This window comes from Hordeum vulgare, chromosome 6H, assembly GCF_904849725.1.
Source record: "Hordeum vulgare subsp. vulgare chromosome 6H, MorexV3_pseudomolecules_assembly, whole genome shotgun sequence".
Taxonomy (NCBI): Eukaryota; Viridiplantae; Streptophyta; class Magnoliopsida; order Poales; family Poaceae; genus Hordeum; species Hordeum vulgare.
In genome coordinates this window covers 56,071,171-56,087,708 of record NC_058523.1, presented here as the reverse complement: position 1 = coordinate 56,087,708, position 16,538 = coordinate 56,071,171, and positions in this window count along the sequence as shown.

Sequence of the window (16,538 nt, the reverse complement as noted above, 5' to 3'; positions counted from 1 at the left end):
TTACTGAGTGGCTAAAGGGGTTTGTTAACTCGCCAATAAAGGACCAGATCTGGGCATAGAGGCGACTTAAGAATTTCCTATCGTTTAGAAAAAACATCTCAGAGCATCAGGATCTATAAACAGGTTTCTACACGACAGGCAGCAGAATACAGATCTACGGGCAAGTTAAAATGAATGAAAAAGGCCTGGATAAAGTGAAACCGTCTATGGCTAGGGTAAAAGCATTGAAAGAGATTTGACAGAGGCCTTTTTTAGATCCCCACACAGGAGCTAGTCGGCTGAGGATGTGGTCGATGCTACCGTGCCTACTACTGTTGTTGTAAACCAATCGCCGTCCATGGGGGTGTTCGAGGTGTTCTAAGGAACCGGCAGGCGATGAACATCGAGGAGCCAAGATCTATCTCTAATGGCGAAGGACTGACCTGATGATGGCGACCGGAGGCGACCAAGGAAGATCCGCGGCGGGTGTTGCGTGCTTGGTCGGCCTGGAGATGCGTCGGACGCGGTGGCCGGAGACGGAGGTCCTGGGGCGGCGATGGAGTTCTCGGTGCAGTCGCGAGGAAGAAGGGGCCGACGAAATGGGTAGGTGGGGATGTTCCCTGCCCCCTCCCCCGAGCCTATTTATTGGGTCGGGTGCTGTAATCAAGGCGCCTCGCGCAGGAACTGAAAACAGGATAAAGATTCGCTTTAATAGTGCCAAGATTTTCGGGATATCTGTGCCGAAAGATCCGTTGGAGATTGCGTCATCATTTCTTCCAAGATTAAAGGGATAAGATGGTGTTAACAAGAAACGGTTCGGCGACTTGGATATTCCCACGAGGGGTGGCGGATTAAGTGTATGATGCGTAAAAAGAGCAGAGTGAGTCGCCCCTAACTAGGTGAGAGTTGGCGTGAACAGGTTCAAATCAAATCTGGGGCCTAATGTTGGGGATATTATCTGTTAAGTAAACCGCCCTAGTTGGGTCGGGTCACCAAGCGGGCGAATCATCCTTTGGCGATTCAAGCTTTGGCCCAATAAGCCGAGGAGCCGGATGGCGGTTCAAGATCTTCGGGGGGAATCAATCATTGGGAAGATCTCCAAGTCTTGGAAAGCATGGCGACTTGGAGATAGAAAGAATCACGACTTGCATAATGGCAAGGACTCTTGTAAACCCTAAGGGCTCGACCTGTATATAAAGGCGAGTCCCAGGGAAGGAGAGGGCAGGTTAGAAATCATCGAGAGCTAGGTCAGGCGAGTTACGCCCTCCTTGTAATCGAAACATCATCAATACAACACAAAGCAGGACGTAGGCTTTTACCTCCTCACGAGGGGCCGAACCTGGGTAAATCTCTGTCTCGCTCCCGTTCAACCCCTTTGAGTCGCCACCAAGGTGCGATGGCTCCAACACTAAGTCCTTTCACGAGGACATCTGCCGTGACAAAACCACGACAAGGGTCTCCAGATGAGATCTCGCGGAAACGGAAGCTTGGGCGATGAAAAAGTGTTTTCGTGGATGCCCTGATTTTTTCTGGATTTTTAGGGAATTTATAGGCCAAAGAGCTAGGGCAGAAAAGCGCCAGGGGAGCACAAGCTTAGTTGTCGCGGCCTCCCCCCTGGCCGCGGCAACAGGGCTTGTGGGCCCCCTGTGGGCCCACTTGCTTGGCCCTCAAGCCTCCCGATCTTCTTCCATTCTGGAAAAAGTTATTTTGGGGATTTTATTCTGTTTGGACTCCGTTCCAAAATCAGATCTGAAAAGAGTCAAAAACACAGAAAAAACAGGAACTGGCGCTTGGCACTGTATTAATAAGTTAGTCCCAAAAAAGATATAAAAGATCAACAAAACATCCAAAGTTGACAAGATAACAGCGTGAAACCATCAAAAATTATAGATACGTTTGAGACGTATCAAGCATCCCCAAGCTTAACTCCTGCTCGTCCTCGAGTAGGGAAGTGATAAAGAATGAATTTTTGATGCTTTCATGCTACCTAGCATATATGTCCTTTGTAACTCCTCTTATGTGACGTGAATGTTCAGATCCATTAGATTCAAAACAATAGTTTGCTATTGACGTGGAAACAATAATACTTCAAGCAAACTAGCAAGGTAATCATGAACTTTTAAAATAACAAGGCCAAAAGAAAGTTATCCCTACAAAATCATATAGTCTGGCTATGCTCTATCATCATTGCACAACGAATTTAAATCATGCACAACCCCGGTATTGGCCAAGTAATTGTTTTCACACCTTTACTTTCTCAAACTTTTTCAACTCTCACGAAATACATGAGCGTGAGCCATGGTTTTAGCACTATAAGTGGTGTGGAGTGTGGTGGAGGTTGCCAGACAAACAAGGAGAAGATGGTGTGCAGCAATGATTATTGTGACACAACAAAAACAAAAGACTCCTACGATACAAGACGCTCCAAGCAAAACACATAACATGTGGTGAATAAAAATATAGCCCCAAGTAACGTTATCGATGGACTGAAGACGAAAGAGGGGATGCCCTCCCGGGGCATCTCCAAGCTTAGGATTTTACGGCATCCTTGAATCAACTTGGGGTGCCTTGGGCATCCCCAAGCTTGATCTCTAGCCACTATTTATCTTTTTGTCCATAAGAACTTCACCCAAAACTTGAAAACTTCACAACACGAAACTTAAACAGAAACTCGTGATAACATTAGTATAAGAAAGCAAACCACCACTTAGGTACTGTAGAAAACTTAAATTCTACTTTTTTTGATGTTGGGTTACTTTATTTTCAATCTTCCATGGCTAATACCCCCCGATACTATCCATAGTTTCATCAAAATAAGCAACCAACACAACAAAAAACAGAATCTGTTAACAGCAGACCAGTCTGTAGCAATCTGTATACTTCGTATACTTCTGTACTTCAAAACTTCTGAAAAATTACAACATTCTGCAGAATTTGCATAGAAATCATCAGCAAAAAGAATCAACTAAAAATCTCTTACAGAAAAAAAATGAAAATTCTTTTAGTGAGCAGAAAGTTTCTGTCTTTTCCAGCATGACCAAACGATCATCCCCAAACTAATCATAACGGTTTTGCTTGGCACAAACGCAAAAAGAAACACAAAAAACACAATCATAATAGAATTATGAAAGTGTGGAAAACACAAAACTGAAGTAAAAAAGGATAGATTCGTTGGGTTGCCTCCCAACAAACGCTATTGTTTAACGCCCTTAGCTAGGCAAAAGGTGATGGAATCACGTATAGTCATCTTTGGTGCTCAAACCATAAGTAGCCCTTATCATAGATTCATAAGGCAATCTTATTTTCTTTCTAGGAAAGTGCTCCATGCCATTCTTTAGAGGAAATTGAAATCTAATATTCCCTTCCTTCATATCGATGATAGCACCAATAGTCCTTAGGAAAGGTCTACCAAGAATAATGGGACATGAAGGATTGCAATCTATGTCAAGTACAATGAAATCCACGGGTACATAGTTCTTATTTGCAACAATAAGAACATCATCGATCCTTCCCATGGGTTTCTTGACAGTAGAATCCGCAAGATGCAAATTAAGAGAACACTCTTCAATCTCATGAAAACCAAGAATATCACATAAAGACTTTGGAATCGCGGAAACACTAGCACCCAAATCACACAAAGCATTGCACTCATAGTTTTTGATTTTGATTTTGATAGTAGGTTCCCACTCATCATGAAGTTTTCTAGGTATAGAGACCTCAAGTTCGAGCTTCTCTTCAAGAGATTTCATCATAGCATCTATGATATGCGCGGTAAAGGCTTTGCTTTGGCTATAAGCATGTGGAGAGTTTGCAATGGATTGCATCAAAGAAATGCATTCAAACAAGGAGCAACTATCATAATTGAATTCCTTGAAATCCAAAGTGGGAGTTTCGTTACTACCCAAAATTTTGATTTCTTCTACTCCACTCTCCACACCTTTATCATCAAGATAGGTGGACTCCGAATCATTGGGGCGTTTTTCAACCAAAGTGGATTCATATCCAGCCCCTTCATCAATAGGTTTGACACACGAAAACAAAGATTTAAGAAGAGTCACACCAAGCACTTTAAGATCTTCGTGATTTGCATCACTAGAACGCACCCTTTTAAACCATTCATGTCTAGCGCGAATTTGGGCGGTTCTTTCTTTGCTCTCATTCATGGAGACACGCATAGCTTTCAAAGTTTCATCCAAGTTGACCTTGGGAGGAGCAGATCTAACTTTCAAAGCATCAATATCAGCAGACATCCTTTCAACGCTCTTAGCCAAATTATCAATTTTGAATAGTTTTTCCTCTATGGACGCATTGAAATTTTTTTGAGAGTTGATGAACTCTTTGATATTACTCTCTAAATCAGAGGGTAATTTGTTGTGATTTCCATAAGTGTTGTTGTAGGAATTTCCATAATTGTTAGAGAAGTTACTAGGAAAAGGCCTAGGAACATAGTTTCCTCTAAAAGCATTGTTGTTGCCAAAATTGTTCCTACCAATAAAGTTAACGTCCAAACTAGCGTTGCTACTCTCAATCAAGGAAGATAGTGGCATGTCATTAGGATCTAAAGGAGCGTTTCTACTAGCAACCCAATTCATCAACTCGTCCATCTTAGCACTAAGCGAGTTAATTTCTTCTATAGCGTGTACCTTTTTGCTAGCAGTGACCTTTTCAGTATGCCACTGAGAGTAGTTGGTCATGATATTGTCTAGGAGTTTTGTAGCGTCTCCTAACGTGATTTCCATGAACGTTCCACCTGAGGCGGAGTCCAAGATATTGCGAGAAGCGAAATTCAAACCAGCGTAAAAGATTTGTATAATCATCCACAAACTCAAGCCATGAGCGGGACAATTTCTAATCATTAACTTCATCCTCTCCCAAGATTGTGCAACGTGTTCATGATCAAGTTGCTTGAAATTCATGATATCATTACATAAGGAGATAATCTTAGCTGGCGGAAAATACTTGGATATGTAAGCATCTTTGCACTTATCCCAAGAATCGATACTATTTTTAGGCAAAGAAGAAAACCAAGTTTTTGCGCGATCTCGCAACGATAAAGGAAAAAAGCTTCAACTTAATCACGTCATTATCCACATCTCTTTTCTTTTGCATATCGCAAAGCTCAATGAAGGTATTGAGATGGGATGCGGAATCTTCACTAGGAAGGCCAGAGATTGCTATTTCATAACAAGATTCAGCAAAGCTGCGTTGATTTCATACGATTCCGCACTAGTGGCGGGAGCAATCGGAGTACAAATAAAATCATTATTATTGGTACTTGAGAAGTCGCAAAGTTTGGTGTTTTCAACCATGATGACTTCAACAAACAAACAAGCACACAAGCAAGCAAGAAAACCGGCAAAGGAAAATGGCAAAAAGGCAAAAGGCAAAAGAAAATGGCAAAGGAGAAAGGCAAATGAAAACGGCAAATGTGAAGTGGGGGAGAGGAAAACGAGAGGCAAATGGCAAAAAAGTAAATGCAAGAGATGAGTTTGTGAGACCTACTTGGATAGGTCTTGATCTCTCCCTCCCCGGCAACAACGCAGAAATACTTCTGCTACTGCAACAAAAGACCTTCCAACAGCGCCAGAAACAAGCGTGCTGACGGGAAACTATTCTTGTCTTGATACTCCTCAGCAACGGCACCAGGAATACTTCTGCTACGGCTACGCCTTTAGGGACTTCCTTGGCAAATATGCAAAGGATTCTCCTGTGGCCTTGGAGCCTTGCGGTGGTGTTCCCTCGAAGCGGAAAGGGTGATGTAGCACAGCGGTGGTAAGTATTTCCCTCAGTTTTGAGAACCAAGGTATCGATTCAGTGAAGGATTATCACAAGTACCTGCACAAACACAAAGAGCTTGCACCCAACGCTATGAAGGGGTTGTCAATCCCTTATAGTTTGTTTGCCAAGTGAGAACTGAAAGCAACAAAATAACAAAGCAAAGTAAAAGCGAAAGTGGAAACGATAGGTGTGAATAGACCCGGGCGCCGTAGTGTTCAATAGTGGCTTCTCTCATGAAAGCAAGTAGACGGTGGGTGAACGAATTACTGTCGAGCAATTGATAGAACCGTGCAAAGTCGTGACGTTATCTATGACAATGATTACATCTATAGGCATCACGTCCAAAACAAGTAGACCGATACTTTCTGCATCTACTACTATTACTCCACACGTCGACCGCTATCCAGCATGCATCTAGTGTATTAAGTTCATGAGAACAGAGTAACGCCTTAAGCAAGATGACATGATGTAGATGGAAAATCTCATATCTACGATAAAAGCCCATCTTGTTACCCTTGATGGCAACAACATGATGCATGCCTTGATGCCCCTTCTATCACTGGGAAAGGTCACCACACGGTATGAACCCAAAACCAAGCACTTCTCCCATTGCAAGAATCATAGATCTAGTCGGCCAAACAAAACCCAAGACTCGGAGAGACTTACAAGGATATCAAATCATGCATATAAGAAATCAGCAAAGACTCAAATATATATCATAGATAGTCTGATCACAAATCCACAATTCATCGGATCTCGACAAACACACCGTCAAAGAGGATTACATCGGATAGATCGCCATGAAGGTCATGGAGAACTTTGTATTGAAGATCCAAGAGAGAGAATAAGCCATCTAGCTACTAACTATGGACCCGTAGGTCTGAAGTGAACTACTCACGAGTCATTGGAGGGGCGATGATGTTGATGAAGAAGCCCTCCAACTCCAAAGTCCCCTCAGGCATGGCACCGGGAAGGGTCTCCAGATGAGATCTCGTCGAAACGGAAGCTTGCGGCGGTGGAAAAGTGTTTTCGTGGATGCCCTGATTTTTTCTGGATTTTTAGGGAATTTATAGGCCAAAGACCTACGACAGGGGAGCGCCAGGGGGGCCACAAGCTTGGTTGCCGCGGCCACCCCCCCTGGCCGCGGCAACAGGGCTTGTGGGCCCCCTGTGGGCCCACTTGCTTGGCCCTCAAGCCTCCCGATCTTCTTCCGTTATGAAAAAATTTATTTCGGGGATTTTATTCCGTTTGGACTCCGTTCCAAAATCAGATCTGAAAAGAGTAAAAAACATAGAAAAAACAGGAACTGGCACTTGGCACTGAATTAATTAGTCCCAAAAAAGATATAAAAGGTAAACAAAACATCCAAAGTTGACAAGATAAGAGCGTGAAACCATCAAAAATTATAGATACGTTTGAGACGTATCAGCAGCTTAGGAGGGTTTTTTATATCAAAGAAGGAGAAGATTTGCAAGATTATGTCATGGTAAACCAAACAAACTACCATATCTAAGAACGACTAGAAATGTTTACGTTTATGTTACAAATGTTTATGTTTCATTATTTTCCTTTTTGCAGTTTCTTGTGCCAACTGCCATAGGGGGATTCGTGAATCAGAAGACTATCGGTCACTACGTGACCATAGCAGTCAACATGAAAAAACAGCACTTTGAGTTGCTTGACTCTATAAAGGATTATAGCGAGACAAGATAATTCTTTAGTGTTGTAGCAAGAAATGTCAAGAAGATCTGGAAAGAAATAGGCTCAAAGATTCGAATTTCTCCATGTAACATTGACCATTTCAAGGAGTTCAACGTGCATGTGCCACTTCAAGGACCAGACACGTAAACACTACTAACATCCTTGTTCTTTATCTTTAATCTACTCCCTCCGTCCCATAATAAGTGACTCAACTTTGCACTAACTTTAGTACAAAGTTGAACCACTTTCCAAACACTTATTTTGGGACGGAGGGATTAACATTTTTTCTTCTGATCCTAAAAATAGCTCGTTGAGACAGTTTTACATGAAAAACATAGAAAATATTTTGATACCAAGGGGACATCAATATTAACGAATAATTGTCCCAACTCGCACACTGGACTGTGCGGTCTACATGTACATGAACGTCAAGCACTACTCCGAAGAAGGAACAACCATCTCACTGACAAAAGAACAAGTCCCTGAGTTGAGGAAGAGAATTTTGTATCATTTATTGAGCGAACACATTGGCAATACAAAGTTAATATTGCTAAACTGTACGAGAGGATCGTCTTTAAAAAAACTAATTTTCTTCTGAGATGTAGTTTTTATAAGCAAAGCCTCACAATTCTTGTCTGTTTGTTTTTGTCGGACAGATATGTGATACGTCTCCAACGTATCTACTTTTCCGAAATCATTTGCCCTTGTTTTGGACTCTAACTTGCATGACTTGAATGGAACTAACCCGGACTAACGTTGTTTTCAGCAGAATTGCCATGGTGTTGTTTTTGTGCAGAAATAAAAGTTCTCGGAATACCTTGAAAATTTACGGAGAATTTTTCTGGAATAAAAGAAAAATACCTACGCAAAGATCCACCGGAGGGGGCGTGCCAGTGGGCCACAAGCCCCTGGGCCGCGACCACCCCCCTAGGCCGTGCCGTGAGGGCTTGTGGGGCACACGTGGCACCACCGCCCCCAAACTCAGCTCTATATCTTCCGTCTCACCCGGAAAAAAATCACAGAGAAGGATTCATCGCGTTTTACGATACGGAGGCGCCGCCACCTCCTGTTCTTCATCTGGAGGGCAGATCTGGAGTCCGTTCCGAGCTCCGGAGAGGGGAAATCGTCGCCATCGTCATCATCAACCTTCCTCCATCGACAATTCCATGATGCTCTTCATCGTTCTTGAGTAATCTCATCGTAGGCTTGCTAGACGGTGATGAGTTGGATGAGATCTATCATGTAATCGAGTTAGTTTTGACGGGGATTGATCCCTAGTATCCACTATGTTCTAGATTGATGTTGCTACTAATTGGCTATGCTTAATGCTTGTCAATAGGGCCCGAGTGCCATGATTTCACATCTGAACCTATTATGTTGTCGCCAATATATGTGTGTTTTAGATCCTATCTTGCAAGTTGTAGTCACCTACTATGTGTTATGATCCGGTGATGTCTACTACGCAACCTTCTCCTTGTAGACGTTGTTGGGCCTCCAAGTGCAGAGGGTTGTAGGACAGTAGCAATTTTTCCTCAAGTGGGTGACCTAAGGTTTATCAATCCGCAGGAGGCGTAGTATGAAGATGGTCTCTCTCAAGCAACCCTGCAACCAAATAACAAAGAGTCTCTTGTGTCCCCAACACACCCAATACAATGGTAAGTTGTATAGGTGCACTACTTCGGGGAAGAGATGGTGATACAAGTGTAATATGGATGGTAGATATAGGTTTTCGTAATCTGAAATTACAAAAACAGCAAAGTAACTAGTAACAAAAGTGAGCACGAACGGTATTGCAATGCGTGGAAACAAGGCCTAGGGTTCATACTTTCACTAGTGAAGTTCTCTCAACAATGATAACATAATTGGATCATATAACTAGCCCTCAACATGCAACAAAGAGTCACTCCAAAGTCACTAATAGCGGAGAACAAACGAAGAGATTATTTTCGGGTACGAAACCACCACAAAGTTATTCTTTCTGATCGATCTATTCAAGAGTCCGTAGTAAAATAGCACGAAGCTATTATTTCCATTCAATCTTTCATAGAGTTCGTACTAGAATAACACCTTAAGATACTTATCAACCAAGACCCTAATGTCACCTAGATACTCCATTGTCACCTCAAGTATCCGTGGGCATGATTATACGATATGCATCACACAATCTCAGAATCAATTATTCAACCAACACATAGAACTTCAAAGAGTGCCCAAAAGTTTCTACCGGAGAGTCAAAACGTGTGCCAACCCCTATGCATAGGTTCCCAATGTCACGAACCCGCAAGTTGATCACCAAAACATACATCGAGTACTCACATGAATCAAACGTGTGCCAACCCATATGCATAGGTTCCCAATGTCACAAACCCGCAAGTTGATCACCGCAGATAGACACGTGCAAGACATACATCAAGTGTTCTCAAAGACTCAAACCGAAAAGATAACTTCAAAGGGGAAACTCAATTCATTACAAGAAGGTTGAAGGGAAGAACATCATAAGATCCAACTATAGTAGCAAAGCCCACGGTACATCGAGATCAAGACATCTCAAGAACACGAGAGAGAGAGAGATCAAACACATAGCTACTGGTACATACCCTCAGCCCCGAGGTAGAACTACTCCCTCCTCGTCATGGAGATCGTCGGGATGATGAAGATGGCCACCGGAGATGGATTCCCCCTCCCGCAGGGTGCCGGAACGGGCTCCAGATTGGTTTTTGGTGGCTACAGAGGCTTGCGGCGGAGGAACTCTCGATCTAGGTTTCTTTCTGGAGGTTTCTGGATTTATAGGACCAGATGGCGGTGGAGTTGCGTCAAGTGGGCCCCTGAGAGGCCCACAAGCTTGGTTGGTGCAGCCTGGGGGGCGCGCTGACAGGGCTTGTGGCTTCCTCGGGAACCCTCTCCGGTATCTTTTTCTTTCGGTATTTTTGATATTTTCCATAAAAAAACATCACGAAAGAATTAGTCCGTTTGGACTCTGCCTGAAAAAGGGTCAAAAACACGGAAAGAACAGGAACTGGCACTTGGCACTGAATTAATAGGTTAGTCCCAAAAAAGATATAAAAGGCATATAAAACATCCAAAGTTTGACAAGATAACAGCATGAAACCATCAAAAATTATAGATACGTTGGAGACGTATCAAGCATCCCCAAGCTTAACTCTTGCTCGTCCTCGAGCAGGGAAGTGATAAAGAATGAATTTTTGATGCTTTCACGCTACCTAGCATAGATGTCCTTTGTAAATCCTCTTATGTGACATGAATGTTTAGATCCGTTAGATTCAAAACAATAGTTTGCTATTGATGTGGAGACAATAATACTTCAAGCAAACTAGCAAGGTAATCATGAAATTTCAAAATAACAAGGCCAAAAGAAAGTTATCCCTACAAAATCATATAGTCTGGCTATGCTCTATCATCCTTGCACAACGAATTTAAATCATGCACAACCTCGGTATTGGCCAAGTAATTGTTTTCACACCTTTACTTTCTCAAACCTTTTCAACTCTCACGCAATACATGAGCGTGAGCCATGGTTATAGCACTATATATAGGTAGAATGGAGTGGTGGAGGTTGTGAGACAAAAAAGGAGAAGATGGTCACATTGACTAGGCATATCAATGCGCTATGGAGATGCTTATCAATAGATATCAATGTGAACGAGTAGGGATTTCCATGCAAGAGATGCACTAGAGCTATGAGTATGTGAAAGCTCTTAAGGAAAACTAGTGGGTGTGCATCCAACTTGCTTGCTCACGAAGACCTAGGGCAATTTTGAGGAAGCCCATCATAGGAATATACAAGCCAAGTTATATAATGAAAATTTCCCACTAGCTAGATGGTGGTGACAAAACGAGAGACTCTCAATCATGAAGATCATGGTGCTTAATATGAAGCACAAGTGTGGAAAGGAGATAGTAGCATTGTCCCTTCTCTCTTTTTCTCTCATTTTTTTGGTGGGCTCTTTGGCCTTTTTTTTGGTGGGCATCTTTGGCCTCTTTTATTTCCTCACATGGGACAATGATCCATCAATGATGATCATCACACTTACAACTCAAAACTTAGAGCAATGATGACTCTATATGGAATGCCTTCGGTAGTGTACCGTGACAATGATCTAGCATGGCATAGACATCAATGGAAACATCATGCTAGCTATCATATGATCATGCAATGGAAATGTAGAAGTTGTGGCACATGTCATGGTGGTAGTTGCATGGCAATATATCTCGGAATGGCTTTGAAAAAGACATAGTAGGTAGGTATGGTGGTTGTTTTGAGGGAGGCTAATGGTGGTTTTATGCACCGGCGAAAGTTGCACCGCACTAAAGAAGATAGTGATGGTGGAAGGTGAAAGTGCATCTAAACCATGGACTCAACATTAGTCAAGAATAACTCATATACTTGTTGCAAAAGTTTTATTAGTAATCGAAACAAAGCATTCAACGCATACTCCTATGGGAAGGGTTGGTAGGTATAAACCATCGCGCGATCCCGTCCGCTACACAAAGGATGACAATCAATAAACTAATCATGCTCAAACTTCATCACATAGCAGTTCACCATACGTGCATGCTACGGGAATCACTAACTTTAACACAAGTATCTCTAGATTCACAACACGATACTAACATAACTTAAATATTACCACAACCACATCTCAAAACTAATTGAGAGGAATCAAGCTTCTCTTTCTACTCAATGCACATGAAGATGGAAGTTTTCGTATCCCTTTGTATAACTACCACTTTTGGGACTACTTTCATAGCATAAGCCAACTACCAAGCAACGCACCGCTGTGCTCTAAAAGATATAAGTGAAGCACATAGAGCAAAATCAGCTAGCTCTAAAGATATAAGTGAAGCACAATGAGCATTCTAGCAAAATCACGATGAGTGCATGTCTCTCTCTCTCAAAAAGGTGTGCAGCAATGATTATTGTGACACAACAAAAACAAAAGACTCCTACGATACAAGATGCTCCAAGCAAAACACATAGCATGTGGTGAATAAAAATATAGCTCCAAGTAACATTACCGATGGATTGAAGACGAAAGAGGGGATGCCTTCCCGGGGCATCCCCAAGTTTAGGATTTTTCGGCATCCTTGAATCAACTTGGGGTGCCTTGGGCACCCCCAAGCTTGAGCTCTTGCCACTCTTTATCTCTTTGTCCATAAGAACTTCACCCAGAACTTGAAAACTTCACAACACAAAACTAAAACAGAAACTCGTGATATCATTAGTATAAGAAAGCAAATCACCACTTCCTTAGGTACTGTAGCAAACTTAAATTCTACTTATGTTGGTGTTGGGTTGCTGTATTTTCACTTTTCCATGGCTAGTACCCTCCGATACTATCCATGGTTTCATCAAAATAAGCAACCAACTCAACAAAAACAGAATTTGTTAACAGCAGACCAGTCTGTAGCAATCTGTATACTTCGTATACTTCTGGTACTTCAAAAAATCTGAAACATTACGACAGTCTGAAGAAATTGCATATAAATCAGCAGCAAAAAGAATCAACTCAAAATCTCTTACAGAATAAAAATGCAAATTCTTTTCGTGAGCAGAAGGTTTCTGTCTTTTTCCAGCATGATCAAACAATCATCACCAAGACTAATCATAACGGTTTTTCTTGGCACAAACACAAAAAGAAACACAAAAGACACAATCATAACAGAATTATGATGGTGTGGAGAAAACAAAACAGGAAGCAAAAAGCAAAGAAAATTTTATTCATTGGGTTGCCTCCCAACAAGCGCTATCGTTTAACGCCCTCAGCTAGGCATTGATTTCAATGATGCTCACATAAAAGGTAAGGATTGAAACACGAGAGCATCATGGAGCAAATTTCTAGAACATTTAAGTCTAACCCACTTCCTATGCATAGGGATTTTGTGATCAAACAATTTATTGGAGCAAGAATCAACTAGCATAGGAAGGTAAAACAAGCATAGCTTCAAAAATTTCAACATATGGAGAGGAAGCTTGATACTATTGCAATAAGTAGAAGCATATGATCATCTCTCATAGTAATTTTCAGTAGCATAATGAATGAATTCAACAATATAACCAGCACCTAAGGCTTTCTTTTCATGATCTACAAGCATAGGAATTTTACTACTCTCCACATAAGGAAATCTATTCTCGAGAATAGTAGTGGGAGTATCGTAAAGGACTTGAATGCTAAAAATAGTTTCCACAATGAAAAAGCAAGGTTTAGCAAAGGGGTACTCGAGAGTATGACAAGTTTTATCATCCCTCTTCTTCAAAGCATAAGTATCCTCACAATAATCATCATAGATGGGGGCATGCTTTCATCAAAATGATTTTGATCATTCAAAGTGGAAGAACTAAAAACATCATCTTCATCAAATATAGCATCCCCAAGCTTGTGGCTTTGCATATCATTAGCATCATGGGTATTCATAGAATTCATGCTAACAACATTGCAATCATGCTCATCATTCACATATTCTATGCCAAGCATTTTATGTAATTCTTCTTTCAGCACTTGAGCACAATTTTCCTTCCCATCATGCTCACGAAAGACATTGAAAAGATGGAGCATATGAGGCATCCTCAATTCCATTTTTTGTAGTTTTCTAGCGAAAGAACAAGAAACAAAAAGATTTGATTGCAATATCTAAAGATATACCTTCAAGCGCTAACCTCCCCGGCAACGACGACAGAAAAGAGCTTGATGTCTGCTAGGCAACGACGACAGAAAAGAGCTAACCTTCTCCTTGTAGACGTTGTTTGGCCTCAAAGTGCAGAGGGTTGTAGGACAGTAGCAATTTTCCCTCAAGTGGGTGACCTAAGGTTTATCAATCCGCAGGAGGCGTCGGATGAAGATGGTCTCTCTCAAGCAACCCTGCAACCAAATAACAAAGAGTCTCTTGTGTCCCCAACACACCCAATACAATGGTAAGTTGTATAGGTGCACTAGTTCGGCGAAGAGATGGTGATACAAGTGTAATATGGATGGTAGATATAGGTTTTCGTAATCTGAAATTACAAAAACAGCAAGGTAACTAGTAACAAAAGTGAGCACGAACAGTATTGCAATGCGTGGAAACAAGGCCTAGGGTTCATACTTTCACTAGTGAAGTTCTCTCAACAATGATAACATAATTGGATCATATAACTAGCCCTCAACATGCAACAAAGAGTCACTCCAAAGTCACTAATAGCGGAGAACAAACGAAGAGATTATTGTCGGGTATGAAACCACCACAAAGTTATTCTTTCTGATCGATCTATTCAAGAGTCTGTAGTAAAATAGCACGAAACTATTCTTTTCGTTCAATCTTTCATAGAGTTCGTACTAGAATAACACCTTAAGATACTTATCAACCAAGACCCTAATGTCACCTAGATACTCCATTGTCACCTCAAGTATCCGTGGGCATGATTATACGATATGCATCACACAATCTCATAATCAATTATTCAACCAACACATAGAACTTCAAAGAGTGCCCCAAAGTTTCTACCGGAGAGTCAAAACGTGTGCCAACCCCTATGCATAGGTTTCCAATGTCACGAACCCGCAAGTTGATCACCAAAACATACATCGAGTACTCACATGAATCAAACGTGTGCCAACCCATATGCATAGGTTCCCAATGTCACAAACCCGCAAGTTGATCACCGCAGATAGACACATGCAAGACATACCTCAAGTGTTCTCAAAGACTCAAACCGATAAGATAACTTCTAAGGGGAAACTCAATTCATTACAAGAAGGGAGAGGGGGAAGAACATCATAAGATCCAACTATAGTAGCAAAGCCCACGGTACATCGAGATCAAGACATCTCAAGAACACGAGAGAGAGAGAGAGATCAAACACGTAGCTACTGGTACATACCCTCAACCCCGAGGGAGAACTACTCCCTCCTCATCATGGAGATCGCCGAGATGATGAAGATGGCCACCGGAGATGGATTCCCCCTCCGGCAGGGTGCCGGAACGGGCTCCAGATTGGTTTTTGGTGGCTACAGAGGCTTGCGGCGGCGGAAGTCCCGATCTAGGTTTCTTTCTGGAGGTTTCTGGATTTATAGGACCACATGGCGGTGGAGTTGCGTCAAGTGGGCCCCTGAGGGGCCAACAAGCTTGTTTGGTGCGGCCTGGGGGGCGCGCCGACAAGGCTTGTGGCTTCCTCGGGACCCCTCTCCGGTATCTTTTTCTTCCGGTATTTTTGGTATTTTCCATAAAAAATCATCGCAAAAGAATTATTCCGTTTGGACTCCGCCTGAAAAAGGGTCAAAAACACGGAAAGAACAGGAACTGGCACTTGGCACTGAATTAATAGGTTAGTCCCAAAAAAGATATAAAAGGCATATAAAACATCCAAAGTTTGATAAGATAACAGCATGAAACCATCAAAAATTATAGATACGTTGGAGACGTATCACCTGGCAACCCCGGAGTTACAATAGCCGGAACCACTCCCGGAGATGACCACAGTATGAGGAGTTCATGTATTCACCACGTGTTAATGCAATGGTCCGGTTCTTTATTAAAAGGAGAACCTTAATATCCCGTAGTTTCCATTAGGACCCCGCTGCCACGGGAGGGATGGACAATATATGTCATGCAAATTCTTTTCCCTAAGCACGTATGACTACATACGGAATACATGCCTACATTAGATTCACGAACGGGAGCTAGTTACATATCTCTCCATGTTATAGCTGTTACATGATGAATCACATCCGGCATAGTCATCCTTCACCGATCCACTGCCTACGAGTCTTTTACTACTGGTCCCTGCTATGTTACTTTGCTGCTACTGTTGTCACTGTTGTTACTGTTGCTCTGTTGCTACTACTGTTACTTTGCTGTTGATGTTGTCGCTACTGTTGTTACTCTGCTTTCACTACTGCTGTTACTTGCTACTGCTGTCACTACTCTTGTTACATGCTACTTGGCTGTTACTTGCTGCAACACTTTTTTGGCGCCATTGATACAACAGTTAGGAATAGTCTGCCGTCAACAGATCTTGTTCTGACATCGTTGCTATCATGCCACTTTGCTACTGATACTTAGCTTGCAGACACTAATCTTTCAGG